This window comes from Euleptes europaea, chromosome 15, assembly GCF_029931775.1.
Source record: "Euleptes europaea isolate rEulEur1 chromosome 15, rEulEur1.hap1, whole genome shotgun sequence".
Classification (NCBI taxonomy): Eukaryota; Metazoa; Chordata; class Lepidosauria; order Squamata; family Sphaerodactylidae; genus Euleptes; species Euleptes europaea.
The window spans coordinates 23,410,286-23,422,952 of NC_079326.1; the positions used below are offsets into that span (position 1 = coordinate 23,410,286).

At 41.3% G+C, this 12,667-nt stretch overlaps 1 protein-coding gene across 1 annotated transcript in view; it reads left to right on the plus strand.

Annotated features, from left to right (window-relative positions):
- ARHGAP15 (Rho GTPase activating protein 15) overlaps positions 1-12,667 on the plus strand; it is a 509,635-nt gene that overhangs the window by 13,289 nt on the left and 483,679 nt on the right. The window lies entirely within an intron of this gene.

Here is a 12,667-nt window from a genome sequence, read left to right on the forward strand (position 1 = left end):
GGGAGAAAAACAGGCTATTCATAGAGTAATTAACTAGAATGCTCAATGACCTGTGAGAGATTCAAATGGCTGCCAGTTCAGACATTGTTTTGTTACAGAAGCAGAGGGGTAATTAAAATTCCAAATTACAGTGCTATGATGAAGCATTTGTTTGTTGACAGTATACTCTTACTCTAGTTTGTTAATTCTTTTTTAAAAAAAAAATGCTTTCCAATCCATTTTATAGCTTTAGGAATCCTGTCTTTGAATTTACTGACAACTAATATTATGGTAAATTGCTCTCCCGAGGAGCGCTGTGGGCTTTGGCAGTTCCGGGGGAGCACAAGGTATGTGGGATGGAAAAGCAGCTCTTTCCCCCCAACTGACACCCTACGTGCTGTCGCCGAAACGCCGCTAAACGCAGCCCATCTCGTGAAATGATACATTCATAATTCTGCACGGAGGAAGATGTCTCGTCGCGGGAGGAAACCGTTTCAGAGGAAGCGATCCTAATCAAACAAATTGAGAAAGGTGTCTTAAAACATTACGGCGAAGCCTGCATAGAATCAGCATGGCGGTGAGCACCGTTTAGGCAAACGTTCTTGGAAACAGTTGGAGGCAAAAAAAAAAGGGCAAAAAGAAGAAAAGGACGGTGAAGGCAGATTCTGAGAGAAGATGCCTAACCTGCAAATGAAGTAGCCCCCCCACCCCATCAATTATATCCATTACTAAATTTTCCAAGGCTAAAATCTGAGCAATGAGCAAACAAACAAACGAAAATCTAGCAAATAGAGACAAGAGTTGGTTGAAAGAGGGAAAAGTGGTAAAGTTCTCTAACAATGAATTTAATGCAAACCCCAGTGAAATATTTATTTACTTTGCCAAAAGTGAGAATATGGCTCTGTTAAAAAGATCTGACAGAAGTAACATGGTGTTTGATGCAGGGAAGCTGACAGCGGCATGGAGTGAGCGCTGATTATCCTGAAGACACTGTCAGCTAGGATTGATTTCTACTTTCTCCCTTTATGTAACGGTTCCTGTAATACAGCTGACCCCGAATCACGTTACCTTGTCATCTCTCTGAACAGATCAAGAAGAGATGAGCTGAAAATAGCTAGGCACTGACCTTGAACTTGCCAGAACAGTGAGAAGTGACAGTGGCTTTTGCGTGTGTGTGCGTGTGCGAGAAGAGAAAGTGGGTCTCCTGTACAAAAGGCAGCCGAGCTGCTTTTCAGATAAGTTCACTGCAGCAGCACAAGGGGGCAGAGCAGTATTAGAGATTACAGGTAAGGCTGATATTCACGGCTGCTTTTTTCCGCGCTGCCAAAGTCAGGAGCGCTTCCCTGGGCCAGTCGGCTTTCCAGATCAGCAAAGTCATGTATATAAACACCTTAGTAAAATTTGAACTTAGCCTGCTGAATAACTGGAGTCCAAGATGCTCATGACCTCCCGTACCTTGAACGCCACTAACAGCTGCATTGAGGAATGAAAATCTCTTTCTGAAAATAAGTGGCAACTCGAATGGCAGGCTACACATGTAAGCTCTAACATAGGCAGTGGTATCGAAATAAACTTGATTGATTGACATAGACAGTGTACCTGGACTATCTAACATTCAAAGCCAAGTGACAGAATAATGGTACAGGTATGATATGGACAGGTGGTAGGTTTTTCCAAATGAAATGACCATTTCTTGTTATTCATTTATTGCCTTGTGTCATCTAGTGCGCAAACTATGCTATTCGATTTGCATCACAAAGCACCTATCAATTTGCTTATTATATATAACATAGCTATTTATCTTTTGTATTGTTCACATTTGCAAATGTTTAGCTTAACTGTCAAAGGAATTTTAGCCCTGATATCCAAAACCTATTGCACGAAGGACGCAATGTTGCTCTCCACAGTATAACACTCTAAGGAGCTGACACTGAGAATTTTTCTTCTTCTTTTTGCTTGGCCACTAGCAACTTCAGGCGGGAGGAAGGAGGAACAATTTCCCAAGTAACATGTCTGGCCACAGTCCTCTCCATTACTTGGCAAGCAGGCTGTTGATAATACGAGGGAATCCATGCCTCCTCAATAGGTCCTGACCTCTTGGGCATCATCTAAATCCCCAAGTGCTTTTAGATCAGGCTTTGGCTGCAACACAGATGCTGTTTGCTAGGCATACTTTCTTTGCAACTACACTTCCTAGGGTAATCATGGCTCTTCTCAAACATTTTGTCCTTCAGCATAGAAGTCTGGAGGTAGAGCTGCTTCTTTGGAACATCACCAGCCATTCTGTAAAGAGCTTGCTAGACCTTGCTATTTAGGTGGAACCTGATTCAAAGGTGTGGGGCCTGGGACAAATGTACCTCTGGAGGTTTTTTCCTACTTTCATTGTTCTGGGCTTTTAATAAGGGACCCTATTCCCTGATGCGCTGGAAGTGAGTTTATTGCTACCATCTGTTTAATTGCCCTCTCAGCTTTCTTTGGGGAATCATGAAAGTATTTTACCCTTCCTTTGAATCTCTCAGTTATTTTAAAAGACTGGGTAAAGTACACATCAATTTCCAAAGAGTATATTAAAAACTGATAAACAGCAGCATCTCTGAACAGTAAAACTCAAGGAAAACAATTTTTTAGATGAATGTTTGTTGTTTGTTATCAGCAAATGCAGTGCTTGCTGTACAAGTAAATAAACAGGGCTCTTTTAAAAGTTTTTTCCTCTTTTGAAATTGTTGATTTTTCACTCCTATCTCGTAATTTCTTATTAAGCATAATTTATAGAAGTAAAAAAGCCTTTTAACAAAGCGAAGTATGTACATCACTGAAGTTATTCTAGCAAACTGAAGGACATGGTTGTAGCTTCAAAAACTATATATATTTAGAAAAGGTGGGATTCTTGGAGAATATAACACTCTAAAACCTTACACTTTCTGAATATATGGGGTCCACTATAAATTTAAATCTGACACCAGGCTTATCAAGAGAGTGAGACGTCACAGGTGAGGTAAATATCTCAAGCAAATATCAACTTGGACTACTTTGCTAGTAAAAAATTTCAGATTATACGACTTCCTTGGGAAATCAGTTGTGTTAATGATGAACAGTGTAGGGTTGCCAACCTCCAGGTGGTGGCTGGAGATTCAGGTCAGTTCACCTGAAGAAAATGCCTCTTTGGAAGATGGACTCTATGGCATTGTGTCCCATTAATGTCCCTCCCCAAACCCTGCCCTCCTCAGGCTCCACCCCCAAAATCTCCAGGTGTTTCTCAACCTGGAGCTGGCAACCCTTCTTTAATGTGGATTGTAAATATCCCCTCTGGAAGGGTCTTATAATATCCAAACACAAAATGGTGTATAGGCAATGGTCCCTTGATATCACCAGTAGTCAGTAGAAACCTAATAGTAATGACTAGACATAAGTGTTCATGTACACAATATGAGGGAAAGTTTGACATTATTGGCAATGCTGTATGCTTCCATATCTAATCTGTGATGGATACTCAAAACAAAGTTGGAGAGGGATGCTCATGAAATTCTCTGTCACAATTTCTTTCCCACGGTTTATCCATCCATTCATTCACAGCTTATCTGAAATAGACCTGACGATCCCTTTTTTTTTTGCTCTTATTTTGCCACCTCCAAGATTTAACACATTTGTTTACCTATTTATTTATCTTGTGATGCAGTGCCAACATTAAACAGAAAGCATAGGTTGTATAGCCAGGGGAGCATCCACTGATCTCAGAGACCCTGAACAGTCCCCTCCCCCCACAGACATGAGGAGCAATGCATGCATGCAACTGATATTCAGCAAAACACATACAAAATGTCACATGTATTCAAATACACATGTGAGGGCGGGCAAAAGAATCTAAAAAATTTAAAGATGGGAGCAAAAGTCTCGATTGAATAGAATTCCCATGTAGAAATAATAAGAAAAAGGTAATGCAATGGAGCTGGGAAAATTTACTTCCTTATAAACTGAACACACACTCTTTTATTAAAGAGATCCTGATTATCAAGATCCCTAAAACTGCCCATGTAGAGTTGTGGTTAAGGTACTAGATCTGGAATTTGAGAACTGTGTTCAAGTCTCAGCTTAGCCCTCAACTTCATTTACAGTCTCTCAGACTATTTTACTTCACTTGGTAGTTGTGAGGAGAATAAGCAACAGCCAGCATGAAATAGTTGAAAATGTGCTAAATACATAGTTCTCTCATTGAGTCCCCCAAGATCTGCCTGTTTTTAAAGAATTATTTGTTAAAACGGCACCAGTTTGATGTGTAGGAATCGCTATACTAAATGGAGGCCAGCGGGCTGATAGAAAAGTGAGATGAGGGGGAATAATCCTTCTGTAATGTTGGTTTCCTTTGACTCTTTCAGTAACATTAGGACAATAAACTCCCTGCCATGTACATGTCATACTCCAAATGCTATTAGAGTGGAAATATGTAGGTACTGAAACTGAGAAGATTTGATCAAAATTTCCCACAGCCAGTTTTGGGCACCTGACCTGCTTAGTTTCCCACAGGGGGAAAGAAAGCACTGTTTCTTTAAATCCCCAATGAGAAGGGACATGTGTCTCCTTGCATTGAGTTACTTGACATCACATCATGCAGCACAAAGTGACCCAACGCAACATGACAGGAGGAATAAAGGAAACAGATTCTTTTAAACCTTTATTTATATATTTCTTAGACTATGTAAACAACACAAATGAAATGCAGACATAGAAGGGAGTTGTGTACTTACTCCAAGGAGTCAAAGACTATAGGAACCTGTTAGTGTTACCTTATACAACAACATTAAAACAGATGTTGAGAGCTCTGTAGCCAATACCTAGGCTTTTTTTGTATGCTGTTGAGTCAAGAATAATCCAATGGAACAGATTTGATCCATCTCCCTAAAGCAGGTAACACTGTTCCTGAAATCTAATGGATTGCTATGCTGACATAAAAAGATGCAGCATCCATGCTCATATTTATATAAAATGCCTGTTCAACTGAGCATGCAGGCAGCAGTGGACTGCTGCATGTGTCACCCCAGTCAGATAACTGATACCCCAGAAGGTAGGAGGAGCAGCAGAAAGGACGGAACCACACTCTGCCTCTGTCTTCTTCAAGCTGATGATCCATATTATTGGCTAACAGTCCTGTTTGGACCAGACAGGAATAAAGTAGTCCACTGCTGGATGGGTTCAGGAATGGCCTGTTCCGATACCTTTTGAAGTGCAGAGGTACTAGTCCAGCTCAGAGCTGGGTCAGGGCATAAAGGATTTGATGCATTTTTAAATTGTTGAATACATGCAATCTTGGTATACTGGCTTAAAATTAATCTGGAAGTATATCTGGAAGTTCAAAACCAACATGTGAGAATTTTTGAAATGACATTTGATATCCCTTTGGATCCAGACCACAGTAGGAACACTATCCCATTTTGTAATAAACCTCTGTGTTACTTGGGTATCCTTGAGCAAATGAGCTGGGTTCATATTTACTGCAGCCTCCATGCAAGCTTCTCAGGAATGGGTGCTGAAGAAAATTTGCAGTGCATTCCTAACTAGAGTAATAACAGTGCCATCCTAACACATTGCTGGGAGAAAGCTCCACTGAACAGACTTGAGTAGGATCCTGAGCAGATTTGCTTAGGATTGCTCTCTAACAGCCCATTCCTGAAGGGCCCCCCAAAACTGCTGTGGAGCTGGCGGGACCCGGAAGGGGGTGGTGTTCCTGGGGGTGAAGCTGTGCCCAGATATAATAGGACTTAAATCTGTACATATGCACACTTGATTTTTCATCACTCGAAGTCTCATCTTGCAGCTAAAACTACAAACTGATTACATTGAAAAAAAATACAACCCGGTACAGATCTTTCCAACCTACTGTGGATTTTTGAACGTATTCATGCACCATCTGAAAAGGTGTTCCTGAGGATTTGGGGACTTGAGGACCAGAGCGAGATTGAGGGACGGGGCTACAGTAGGAAATCTACATTGTTGTACTAGCATCTGGGAGATCCAGGTTTGAATCCCTACTCTGCCTTGGAAACTCGGTGGGTGATTTTAGGCTAATCATACACTCTCAGGAGGATGTAAACTGCTTTGGGTCTACAATGGGGAGAAAGAACGGTGGGGTATAAATGAAGTAAATACCATATAGTAGCTTGAGTTTCAGTAGGAAATCCACTTTTGTTCATGCAAGATGTGACTCTCCCTTGCATTAACCTCAGTACCTTTCATTTGTTCAACAACATCTTGGATCTATCCTAGTGTGGCTCCTATGAAAATTGTCTTAGCGGTTTGATCTGATGGCTCACCCTGGCAAGTTGTTCCTGGATGATGAACCAGATCTGGATTTCATTTAGATATAATTAAGAAAGCTACAGATTCCACAGTGAACATGTTCAGAAGTTGAACTTCAATGCCATAGAGTCCAATTGCCAAAGCAGCCATTTTCTCCAGGTGAACTGATCTCTATCGGCCGGAGATCAGTTGTAATAGCAGGAGATTTCCAGCTAGTACCTGGAGGTTGGCAACCCTAGATAGGCTGCTGGGGGAAGGGGAATGTGGAGAAACATCCATTCTGCCAACTCTTTCTGCATGTTTTTTCTGTAGCAACCAACCTGTAATTTCCTGTAATTTTAGTTTTCTCACTGTAGTTTTTTGCATTTGGTGGGGGCTAATGAACCTTTATAATGCTGTTTCGTTCATCAGAAACTTCCCATACCTAGAAAATCCCTTAGCAACTATTGTGAATGTTTGATGAGATTTGTACCTGGTATATTCTAAATTGCATTAATCTATAAAGCTGGAGTCCCTATTGTTGCACTTATTAAAGTTGTAACTGAAAGTATATCTTCCTTATTGATCTTCAACTAGAAGCTCTTATCCAGAAGCTTTGTTTCACATTAAAGACACTGATGATTGTCTCCACAAAGTGAGCAGATTAATAGTCAGAAAATGTTAAACGAATGAAAAAAAGTTGATAATCACCTTTGATAGGTTTTCATTCCGACATCATATATAGCAATGAAGTGCAAGCCAAGCTTTAATAGACCTTTTTAATAAAGTGACTCAAAGAGGATCAAAGCCTATTTTAATGGGATTTGCTTCACTTTCCTTGAGCTCATGTCCTTCTAGTCAGTTTATATCTGAAAAGGAGGTGATGAATGCTGCTTTCACTCCTTCTCTTAAAGTAACTATGTGTTTTGGTGAGGGGGGGAAGTATTTCCTTCTTCCACTTTTGTGTATCTTACTTCTGTTTTTTCAAGGCTATCGAAAGCATCAAAATAACATTCTTTCTTCCCTGTGGGCAGGAGAGGAACTGCATAGTTTCTCCTCCCCATTATGTCTCCGCTGGAGATGGCTGGGATGCTGGGACAACACTGCCACCATTCATTAAGTACTTTACTTTTCCATAGCAATGAGTGACAGTCATTGTTCTGATATGGGAGGAAGTAAAAATGTACACTACAGGTGCCATCCTAAGCAGAGTTATACCCACCTAAGTCCACTGAAGTCATTGGGCTTGAAAGGGTGCATCTTTATTTTGGATGACTGTAAACAATTCAGATTGAAGGTTGTTTACTTCGTACCACAGATCTCAGGGGTATGTGCTGAGAACTGAGCCTGCTGTAGAGTTCAAAATCTCATTCTTGCAGGTCACGTGCTGCTTCAGTACTCCCTGCTCTACTAGCTGAAGGGAACTGCAGGTAGTTTGAACCAGGAAAGTAATAATGCAGGCCATAATCCCATTGGCCCTTTGAATAAGATGATCTAGATGATCTCAGGAGCCTTTTCTTTTTACAGTTCAGGATAGTTCATTGCCGAAGGAATCAACCAGGTTAGCCCTTTGTGCCCACCCACCCAATCATTTCTTAGTAGAATACCCGTCTTCTGGAGGTATCTACCAACCTTGAGTGCCTGCATAACTCAATTTCTTTTGTATCCCCTTTCACAGAGTCAAAATCGTTCATGATGCTGGGAGCTCTGTGACGGGACATTCTAGCACTTCTTAAACAGAAGCCACAAGGGGCACTGATTCAGATCCCTATGCATCTAATACAGTTTTGTCAATCTAAACCATCACCACTGTTCAGATTCATGAAAAGGGAGAAAAGACAATTGAGAGGGAGCTTATTTTTTTTCCTCTTCAAGGGTTAATAAAGTCCAGGATAGAGGTCGTTCAACCATCGAGATCACACTATTATCCTTTAAAATGCAGGGAAGAGCTGTTTATGGGACTACCTAGACCATATCAAGTTTTACTCTTAAACTTGCTAGAACATTGGGGGGAAAGAGAGGATACTTGCAAGGGGCTACACTTACATACTCATACTGGTCAAAAACTGATACCAATGTTCAGAAAGTTAAAATTCACTCCTTGAGAACAAAATTATAAGCAGCCACAAAAATCAACTATTCAGTTCTTCCAGACATGGAATGGCAAGGCTAGAGCTTAAGTGCATGAGGTAATCCTAGCTTTCTATTGTTTATTAATAAAAATAAGTTACTCGTGCAAAACATCCAGCTAGTTAACACTTTTAGGAAGAGAGCATGTCTGGCCAGTAGGGTTGCCAGCTCCAGATTGGGAAAAACCTGGAGATTGTGGGGGTGGAGCCTGAGGAGGGTGGGTTTTGGAGAGGGGAGGGACTTCAATGCCATAGAGTCCAATTGCCAAAGCGGCCATTTTCTTCCGGTGAACTGATCTCTGTCTGCTGGAGATCAGTTGTAACAGTGGGAGATCTCCAGCCACCACCTGGAGGCTGGAAACCTTACTGGCCAGAGGAAGGAAAAGGAAACTTCTAAAAGGAGATCCAAAGAAGAGTTGTTATTATAAGTACCAAAGGCAAGGGAGAAATCCATGGTTAAGCCTTTGATCCCATCCTTCCAAATCAATAGAACTCATGTTGACTGCATTCAGTTGAGCATGTTCCTGTGGTAAGGGGAACACTATGGAGTGCCCTAAATCAACGTATTCTCACCATTCATCATTTATTACAGTTTTAGTTTCAGGTTTCGAAAACAATTAAGGAGAGCATTTAGTATGAAAATTACCGTAATTGCCTGTTAATTGAGGTTATCTGCTTCACATTATTCAAAAAGCAAATTGTGTTGACACTTGTACCCAGAAATGATTACTTAATAAACAAAGTCAGAATGCATCACAAATAAAACACGGCTGTCTGCTGATGGCTACATTCATCTGGTATGAACTGTTCCCAGGAAAGATGTCAGAAAAGATGTCTTTCCATTGTTTAAACTCACAATTACAAGTGAAAAACTACCATCCTGGACTTCTCCATGGTTATTTTCACTGAATACTCAGGGGAATACATATTCAGAGGTGCTTTGTTTGCCAAAAATGGAAAGACAAACGTGACCACATTAAAATATTTGTGTGCCTGATAGACAGTAAGACCCATTTTTCTGATAGCTAGAGAGGGGAGGGATTATCCCCAAGTTCAGTATGAAATGGGCCTACATTAACAGAGCCATTTGCCTGAAAAACAGGAGGGGAAATATTTTATTTTGAGCCCAGTTTTATTTAGAAAGCACTTCTGATGTTATGATGATATCACAATGTGTCTAGGAAGGAACCCAAAAAACTGTCCTTGCTACCACCTTTACTTACCTGGCCTTAGAGTTGCCAACCTCCTGGTACTAGCTGGAGATCTCCCGCTATTACAACTGATCTCCAGTCGATAGAGATCAGTTCACCTGGAGAAAATGGCTCCTTTGGCAATTGGACTCTATGGCATTGAAGGGCACTGTCCTTCAGTGTTACTCCTCTGAAGATGCCTGCCACAGCTGCTGGCAAAACGTCAGGAAAGAAAATACCAAGACCACGGTTACACAGCCCGGATAACCTACAAGAACCAACTAATGGCAAAGTTTCTAATTGAGAGCATCTTGAGAACAATTTTAAACAAGATTTGGCTGCATATATCTGAGAGAAAGTCCTGTTGATTTCAGCGGAATTTCTGAGTAAATTCACATAGGATTAAGATGCAGGCTTATTTTCATACATGGCAACAGCACAGGGTAACTGCTACATTGACCTGTAGTTATCTGCCAAAGTGTTCAAAATTTGTAGTTTCACGTAATTGGATAATGTTTCTGGTAACCGAAGGCAAAAGAGAACAGAGCTCATGTACCTTTAAGAGTTGTGTGGAAGGGAGAATTTCAGCAACTTCAGCTTCTCTTGTTTGCATATGCACCTGTCAAAATTCCCTGTTAGCCATAAGAATTTACTGCATCATTGGTTCAATAGAGGAACAGGCAGCAACTGCTTGGGGTACATTAATATGTTCTGGGGGTAAATTCTTCCAGGCAGTATGAATCCGAGAGATTTCACAGAGGAGGAAAGCAATGCAAAACAAACGGACTTTATTTAATTTCCTTGTTTTGAAATTCATGGCATATGGCTATACATCAACAAACCAACAGATAGAGCAATTCCTCAACATTCCAGGTATATTCTAGCACCCAGCTGCATATTTAAACTCCCTGGAAAGGAACCCACATAGGAGGGCCTATACACTGGCCAGATGTGCAGCCCTACCATCTGCCATATTAGAAGGGAGATTTAAGAAGATCCCCAGGGTGGAGAGACTCTGCCCGTGTAACACAGGGGAGCTGGAAACCACTGAGCATGTATTTTTTAGATGTCCCCTTTACAAGTCATCCCACTTCAATATTATTGACCTTTTGATTAGGGAAATGGGCTCATGTTGATGAGGGTGAATGGACCAGAAGGTTTCTGCTGGGAGACAGCTCACCAATCGCCACCCAGATTGCAAAATATTGTGCCGTAGCAATAAAGCTACGTCACCTCAATGTTCCCTAATCCGTGGAAGTGTAAAATTGGGTGGTTCCTAATTTTGTTGGCCTTGGTTGTAAACATCTACTCTGCATGGTCAGTTTATGTTTTGTCTGGCATATTAGCAAATAAAATTTATTTATTTATTTTGAGAACAGATAGAGCAATCTTAATTTACTTGCTGCATATCTTCACCTTCCTTGCTTTATAGCACTTACTGGGGTATTTCTTCCACCCTTTAGAAGGCACATTCAGACATTTCAGGTGATACATTTGCTTAGCTGCCATTTAAAGTTTTTGCTTTCCCACCCAATGCTCTACCTATATAGTAGCATCAACATGAACCTATTGCTTCCCCTCTAATTTTTGTTAACTTCAGGAACTGGAAGAGCTTGCAAAATCCAAACTCAGTAATGTTTACAGCAGTGCTTTTGTGACCATTAATTCCTCTCCCCCTCCTTGGATGGGTTTTCTTCCTGTGCCTCACTCCCAGTGACCCTGAGACTCAGCTTTGTTCTGGACTTGTAGCCCTTGGCAGTAGAAGAGGGGGGGGAGGAGGCATCAGCTGAGATGTAGCGCACGCATAAAAGGGAACACGTATACAAACTGAAATGACATGGCAGCTGAAGCATCTTTTTGCTCATCTGGTTTGCATGTTTGAGAAGAGAATGGGAGGTAAATAGTGATATGCAAGCGAATAACACTCGACAGGGTAGATGGTTCTATGGCATATGGTCACGTAGCAAGGCTGAGGGGCAAAGGACAAATGCCTTTGGTGTCCTTATAGTCAGATTGGATCCGGAGAGCCTAAAAAGCAGAGGGTGTTGACTGATAAAAAATACAAACCACAGAGCTCCTCTAAACTACTGAAGGATATGGAAGACCAAATTGAAAAGTGAGCATCTGGTTTTAGAGTTGGCCACTGTTCTGAAAGACATACAGTTATGCATTAATGCTCATCACATCAGCCCTGTTCACATTACAGTGAATGCATGTGCATCCTTTGTGGATGCACGTGTACATCTGTTTGTAAGAAAGAAGCAGCGTGACAAATGAAGGTGGAGACTGGTACTCAGGTAACTGTGGGGTTTAAATCACATGTTCAGCTCCACGTATCTTGAATGTAACATGGGAATTCCTCAAGGAATCCATTTGAGAACAAAGCATAGCATATTTCATTACATATGTAACCAATGCTAAGGGCAATAGCTGCCTTGTGACATAGCAAGGGTGTACCTACAATTAGAAGAATGGCTTCTTTACTGAACAATCTCTACTGTATTTCCAGCATACAGCCATAAATAGCATGAAAAAGAAGAGTTGGTTTTTATATGCCGACTTTCTCTACCACTTAAGGGAGACTCAAACTGGCTTACGATCACCTCCCCTTCCCCTCCCCGCAACAGACATCCTGTGAGGTAGGTGGAGCTGAGAGCTCTTAAAAGTACTGTGACTTGCCCAAGGTCACCCGGCTGGCTTCGTGTGTAGGAGTGGGGAAACAATTTCAGTTCACCAGATTAGCCTCCGCCGCTCATGTGAAGGAGTGGGGAATCAAACTCGGATCTCGAGATCAGATTCCATCGCTCCAAACCACCGCTCTTAACCACTACACCATGCTGGCTCTCAGAATCAGAATGGCCAGTCTGGTCATTGACTCCTGAGTAGGACTGTAGCCTCCCACCTTAGTTGCAGGCAGAAAGCTTCCTTTATGAACATGTTTCCACAGGTGGTAGTCTTCTAATGTACTCAATTTCATTCTTCTTCTTTTTTAAAAAAACAAAGCCTTCCTCATACCTACCAGGCCAGAGTTAAACCGACTAGGTCAAATTTTGCAAGTGTAGAAAATCTGCTTGAGAGGAAGGACTTTAAAAGAGCAAA